The sequence below is a fragment of the Astyanax mexicanus genome, chromosome 1 (assembly GCF_023375975.1).
Source record: "Astyanax mexicanus isolate ESR-SI-001 chromosome 1, AstMex3_surface, whole genome shotgun sequence".
NCBI classification, from domain to species: domain Eukaryota; kingdom Metazoa; phylum Chordata; class Actinopteri; order Characiformes; family Acestrorhamphidae; genus Astyanax; species Astyanax mexicanus.
In genome coordinates, this window is record NC_064408.1 from 83,432,410 (window position 1) to 83,439,940 (window position 7,531).

Below are 7,531 nucleotides of genomic sequence, written 5' to 3' on the forward strand. Positions count from 1 at the left end.
TACGGTCGGAAATGTTTAAGGCTCTCGACCACCGCGAGTAGCTCCCGGCGCGTTACACAATAGTTACAATAGTTGTCCAGGCGGCGGCTATAGTACGCTATTACGCGCTCTGAGCCATCCTGAACCTGTGACAGGACCGCTCCGAGGCCACGGTCGCTCGCATCAGTATCCACAATGAAACTCTCCGACATATTCGGATACGCTAGAACTGGAGTATTGCATAGACGGCTTTTTAGCTCCTCGAACGCTCGCTCCGCCTCGTCAGACCAACGGAATGTCACACCCGGTCTAGTTAAATTGTGAAGCGGCGCCGCCACGTCCGCGAACCCCCTGATAAACCGCCTGTAATACAATGCGAGCCCCACGAAACTACGAACCATTTTCGCGTTACGTGGGACAGGCCAGTCACGGACAGCCTCCGTCTTTTTAGGGTCGGTTTCCACACCAGCACTGCTCACTACATGGCCCAGAAAGTTCATGCGCTGCCTCAGCAGGTTACACTTCGCCGGGTTGAGCTTCAGGTTAGCCGCCTGAATCGCGCCGAGCACCACCTCGAGGTGAGAGAGCGCGGAGTCGAAGTCGGTCCCGTGCGCCATGAGGTCATCCAGGTAAACAATGCAGCACGAACGCGGGATTCCGCTTAACACGCGCTCCATAAGACGCTCGAAAGTAGCCGGCGAGTTACACAACCCAAACGGGAGCACCGTGAAATGCCATAGAGCCGAGCCGAGCGAGAAAGCGGTTTTCTCCCTATCCCCTTCAGCTAGGGGCACCTGCCAATACCCGCTCCTCAAATCTAGCGAGCTGAACCAGGCTGAGCCCGATAGCTGATCTAGCGTATCGTCGATCCTGGGAAGCGGATAAGAGTCGAGCTTCGTGACGGCGTTAAGTCGGCGATAATCAACGCAAAAACGCCAGTTCCCGTCCTTCTTTTTTGCAAGGACCACTGGGGCCGACCACGGGCTGCTCGAAGGCTCAATAATGCCCGCACTCGCCATATTACGGACTAACTGCTCAGCCGCTATGCGTTTCGCTAATGCCAGACGGTGCGGTCTCAGCCTGATGGGCTGGGTGTCACCTGTGTTTATAGAATGAAACGCAAGGCTAGTCCTAGTACACTCACGCTCAGACACAGCGAAGCTAGCGCGAAAACGCTCAATCAGGTCGCGTAAGCGCAGTTGTTGGGGTTCTGATAAGCCCACACAACTGCGCTCCAGCATCTCTTCTATCGGATCGATAATTAACCCCGCATCTAACGGACCCTCGAACATAACGTGCACTGAATCACACGCATCCCCCCCCAACGGCTCACTTACCCCGCACTCGTCATGTTCCTCTACAGGGAGTCCAGTCACCAGAACCGAGCCCCGTGCACAATCAATGACGGCTCCAACGCGTGCAAGCAGGTCCTTGCCCAGAATGCACGGATCGTTGATGTGCCCAACCCAGAACTCCTGCTGAAAGGGGCCCTTGCCAACATCAATTGTCAGCTCCGTTAGTCCCAGGAGAGCGATAGGATCTCCGGTGACCGAAGAGAGAGCGATGCGCCGGCTGTAGTCCATCACAAACTCGCCTGCCACATCCCTCGCGAGCTCAGGCTTTATCAGCGAGACTGACGAGCCCGTGTCCACCAGCGCGTCCACCGTCACTCCATTCAGCGTGCACTTCAGAAAATAGCCGCCGGGTCCGACAGCTCCGTGATCAGGTTCCGAGGGTAAGCCTAGGATCCCTGGGGCCACCGTAACCCTCACTTGGTGGTCCCAGCTCCGTTTCCCGGCCGGCCGCACTGCGCTCGCTTGTGGCCACGCCCCCCGCAATGCCAGCACTCCAGTTGCGCCTCAGGCCGGCTCCGCTTCCATCTCGGTGGATCATGGGCTCCGGGCGACGCCCCCCACGGTTCCGGATGGCTGGACAGGATGAGTTCGGACCGCTCAGCCACCTCCACCGCGGCCTCCAGGGTCTGTGGGTCGGCCAGTCTCACATGTCTGCGCAGCTCGTCTGGCTCTAGGGCGCGCAGGAAATTATCCAGCGCGAGACTTCTCTGAGCCGCTCGCGGAAATGCCGGATAAGCTTGGCGGATTAGCAGAGCCATCTCAGATGCCAGCACGGCCAAAGTCTCTCCCCGCTGCCGGCGCCGGTCCGCCACTAGCATTTTGGCGGCCGCCTCGGAAGGTTGACGGCTGAAGCGGGTTCTCAGCGCCCGCGTCAAGTCAGACAGCTCGCAGCGGCACTCCGCGGGAAGCTCGATCAGCACCCTCAGTGCGTCTCCCTGCAGCGCCAGACAGAGGTTGGCCGCCGTCTCAGCATCCGTCCAGCCCGCACGGCCCGCCACGATCTCCAGCTGGGCTTCGAAGGCCGTCCAGTCAGCGCTGCCGTCATAGAATGACAGGCGGGGATGAGCCGTCAAGCTCGCCGTCAGCGCGCCGTCCACTCTGGGAGCCGGCGCCACCGACTCCACGCCATCCGCTCCGCGAGCCGGCGCTGACGTCATCGCGCTGTCCACTCTGGGAGCCGGCGCCGCCGTCCTCGCGCCATCCGTTCCGCGGGCTCGACCTTCGGACAGCCTGCTGGCGCCGTCCGGTCTGGGTCCACTCCGCTGGTGAGTCTTGCCCCTCGTCCGCTGGTCCGCCGTTATCCTCTCCAGCCGTTCGATTTCCCCTGCCAGCAGCTCCATATCATCCAGCAGGGTCGCTTCTGACACCAAATGTGGCGTGGAAGAGGAAGGAGGACTCGGGAGACTCATTGCAAGTACTCAACAGCTCTTTATTTAACAGGCTTGCCACTCACTTATAGCCTTTAACAAGGCTAGGAGAGCGAAACCCAACTGCCACCACAGCACAAACAGCCCTGAGGCCACCAACCCAGCTATCCAACACAAAGATGGTAGGCCCCCACAGGCACACTAAAAGCTGGCACACACACACACACACACACACACACACAGACGCCACAATATGTTTGAGTAAAATGAACATTCTTGTTTTATTCTACAAATTGCAGACATTTCTCCCAAATTACAAATAAATATATTTTTATTTAGAGCATTTTTTGCTGAAAATGAGAAATGGCTGAAATACCAAAAAGATGCAGAGCTTTCAGACCTCAAATCATGCAAAGTAAACAAGTAAATATTAAAAAGTTTTAGGAGTTCAGAAATCAATATTTGGTGGAATAACCCTGGTTTTTAATCACAGTTTTCATGCATCTTGGCATGTTCTCCTCCACCAGTTTTACACACTGCTTTTGAATAATTTTATGCCAATCCTGGTGCAAAAATTCAAGCAGTTCAGCTTGGTTTGATGGTTGTGCTTATCCATCTGTTTTCAATTTGGTAAAATCAAAGAAACTCATACATTTTAAGTGGTCTCTTATTTTTTCAACAGCTGTAGATTAGAGACTGACCACATCAAGTTATTTACCTTTGTATTAGTTATTTAAGATGTGTTGTCTGCTGAACTTTAACATACATAATGGAAAAAGTAATGAATAACTTTAAACAGCACCCCAATCTAACCTTCAAAAAGAAATGTTAAAATTCAACAAAAGGCTAAAAATGCCATTTAGCCCTGCCTTTTCTACAAAGCAAAACACAACATTACTCTCAGTTTTAGTAACGTAAAGTGAAGACACTTATGTCTTTGTTATTATAGTGGTATGGGTTTTATTTAAGCTTTGTGTGCTTATTTTAATGAATTCATTTATGTTCTAGGGTTTACAATGCATCGTATACCAAATTATATGGTTCTGAAATAGCGGGTGAGCCTACAAAAGAACTAAAAGAACTTTTCTTCACCGACAGTCAGAAAAGCTGATGAAAAACCCTAAAATACAGGTATTTCTTTGGTCAGTAGTAGTTGTATGATTTGTAAAGTCAGTTTGTCAAATGGTGACATTTTCGTGTGTGAGTGTGTGTGTGTGTTTTCCCCAGTCAAAATGAACTGACTCATTCATTTATTTCCTGATGTTGCCCACAGGCAACGTACAGCTCCACTTATCATAATGTCAGGTTCACCACTAAAAATACACGTGCAGCCTCAGAAGGGAACGCATGCAAAGTGACCCCTTTCAAAACGCTTCAGATCATTTACCTCATTACTAGAGGCAGATGGAGGGCCAGTGTGTCAGCATCACTACGTGCATTCATATGCAGCCCATCAGAACTCTCTGTTAGCCTGAGGCACTCTGGCACGGCTCACACACCTCCAGACCTTATCAGTGAGTGGAGGTCTTTTGTGGAGAGGAGGACCTCTTTAAATAGCCTTATATGGGAACATTCTCAACATATCTTCCTCTAATAGATAGTCGTACTGTGGTAGTAGATAATAGGTTTTACAGTCTTGCATTGGTAGTAGATAACTTTCTATTTATGAGGATACAGTATGAGTGCATGAGTCATATAGCTGCCTGTGACAGTGTTTGCTATGGATATTTCAGTAACTGCTCCAATTAATTGTGGAAACAGTGTATGTCTTAAGTAGGGAAGTAGGAAACATTTGCCTTATACAGAGAAATACAATACAAAACCTATTTACATAATAATAATAATAATAATAATAATAATCATCATCATCATCATTATTATTGTTATTATTATGAAAGCAATTAATTTGTGACACCATTATTAAATGCCCTAAGCCTGATTCTAATATAGACAATCTTGTCGTCTATTTCGGTCTTATATTGTATCTTTTATTATATCCATCTGTGTTGTTTCTGGTTATCCCCAAAAGTTCCAAATTGTCCCTGGAGTAACACTTCCTAATCAATTTACACACTGATATCCCATGACTTTTGGCTAGTGAATATATTTTATCTTATTAAAATTACACTTTTCTGAGCATAATTGTCATTCCCAATTATTTTTCAGTTGTACCCAACTTTCTCCACAGTTTTGTCCTACCTTGTTACCTAGTTACCAGTCACATGATGTGATGCTACACCTGCTAAGGTGGTAAAACCTCAATTAAACATCACTGATTAAAATCTGGTAACATTGTGTAAACACAAATAATAACATAAAATAAATGCATAGTTTATTAGTACGGTGCAGTGCAATGGTAATTGAACAAGTGTCCTTCCTAAATACATGAAAATACCTGGATCAAAATAAATATGACCAGTGAATTAAGACCATATTGTGGAACAGCAAAAAGGCTGAAATCAATTTTATTTACATGATGTCCGAAATGCATTTAATATTTGTGCATAAACTTACCATACTCTTTTGTGTGTGTTTAGAGAAGGACATGGGTTGTATCATTGTTTATTTTGGAAGTCTTTGTTGTAGTGTATGTTAAACTAACCTTGTCATGTAGAGGTTGTATTGAAGCCTGGATAGAGCTCACTAAGAGAAAATTCATATAATATAGAATTTGTGAATTGTGTCACAAATGATGAAAATGCCTATAATAAAAAATGGTCTTGAGGATAAATTTGGAGAAATATCTGCTGGACTGATGTATAGGTAGATGTATGAATTTTAAAAACAAATGAGGAGGTTTATGAAAGGTTTGTTTCTATAAATGGAGTAAACCTATGAGAATGGCAGCTGGTGTAATGACAGAGTGATGCGTGTAAAGTGAGGCTGGATGGATAGATGCGTCATTCTGCTGAGGCCCGGGCAGTCAGCTGTGTAAACGAAGTCTATTTGCCGCTTGGTTTCCCTCACAGAGGGTGTATGCAGATCCTGATGGGGAGAAGCCCTGTACCCCAAGCCCCCCTTTATGTGCAGGTGTTGGCAGTCTGAGCACGAACTCACAGAATAAAATGCACAATATGAAAAAGGAATATGCAGGTCCAGAGACATCCTGTCTGTAAATCTGCTTCAAAATACAGCTCTTATCTTTAATAATATTAGTAATCAGGTAATTTACTGATTACGTCTTTAACAATTAACCATCTAAACAGAGTGGAATAATGGAATTAAAGGACCCTTAAGGATTATATTTTCTGTAGGACCTCAGAAAATGATCAAGATGTATCATCAGATATTCAACATGCTTAGGTTTAAGCACTGACAGGTCTTGTCGGTGTGGAATATAGCCTCCAAACCTGCCAACCGCCAATCCTCCAGTCCCATTTCCACACTCAAGGATGCCAAGTATAGACAACAGCACGTAAACAGTGTGCTGCAGCCATGGAAACGTGAGAGCTGGCTATTTTTCTGCTAAACAGGTAATCACTGAGCTTCAGTAAGGTTACTAACCCTAGCTGGGTAATTTACAACCACCACTACCATAAGAGAGACACAGCATTTTGGACACGAAACATGTATATATTCACTGGTTAGCTACAGAGTAAGACTCGTTGTTGGTTGTCACTGTGCATCAATCTGGCAATCCGGGTGAGCTTTGCATCTGGAAAGGAGTGGGTGGGGCAGAAAATTCAATCCAGTGTTTGGAATTTGGACTGCTGTAGCCATTTCACTCGCTCATTCTCATTTATTGATCGTTCCTTTAAAGAAGGAATATCACTATTTTTTTTCTTTCAACTTTCAACTTTATAATATTATGGTGTAGAAATTAACACTAAAAGTCAAAAGCTGTGTATGATTTTACTATGTCCACTGATCAATCATTATATTGGCACCACTCCATTTAAAAACATGAATTATTTTGATCTACAGTAGCATCTGTCAAGGCATGAGATATAGACTACTAGGTATTATTATTATTATGTATTAAGCAAAAAGATCTCAGTCACTGTGATAAGGGCTAAAATGTAATGGCTAGATGCCTGGGTCAAAACATCTCCAAAACATCAGATGAGTTGCCAGATGTTTTTTATTTCTAGTATGGAATTTTTAGTACCAACCAAAAGTGGTCCGCTGAACTGGTGGTAACAGGGTCATCATGGGCATCTATGAACTTAATTGATCTGCTGCTGTGGAGCCCATGCCATAAATGGTCAATGTTAATGATGTGGCTGATTTGTGTAGTTCACTATATTTTTACCCATGGCACACAGCAAAACCCATGATTTACATAATCAAGAGTGTGGGGCCACTAGAGTGAAGTATACAAAAACATTTAGCCTATTTAGTGACAACTAAACCAAATGAACAATTGTTAGTAACATATTTATTACAAATAATTAATTTTACGTTTTTAGTTAATAAGTGAAACAAGTACAGTATCAGGTCCACTTACCTCTAAGTTAAAGAAAATTAACTTTTTATCCAATCAGAACAGTGGGATCTAATGACAGAAAACAACACTGCAATTTGGGGCAGGGTTTAAACACAACATTAAATAAACCATTTCTGACACCAATTTGTACATGTAAACTAATCATTAAATATTTATACCTGTGTTTTTTATAAAATGATACAATACTGCAAAACAAAATATTGCAACATATCTTACATCACTATTGTACAGTGTGTAGTGTTACCTGTTTTGTGATTAAAATTTGTGCAAAGATAATTGATTCGTTTCTCTACAGTGAATCATTTAACTTAAGCCCATTCTAGTGACTGTTTACATCCCAGTTAGTGAATGCCCCTCGGCTTCATGATCAGGAGAAGAACAAA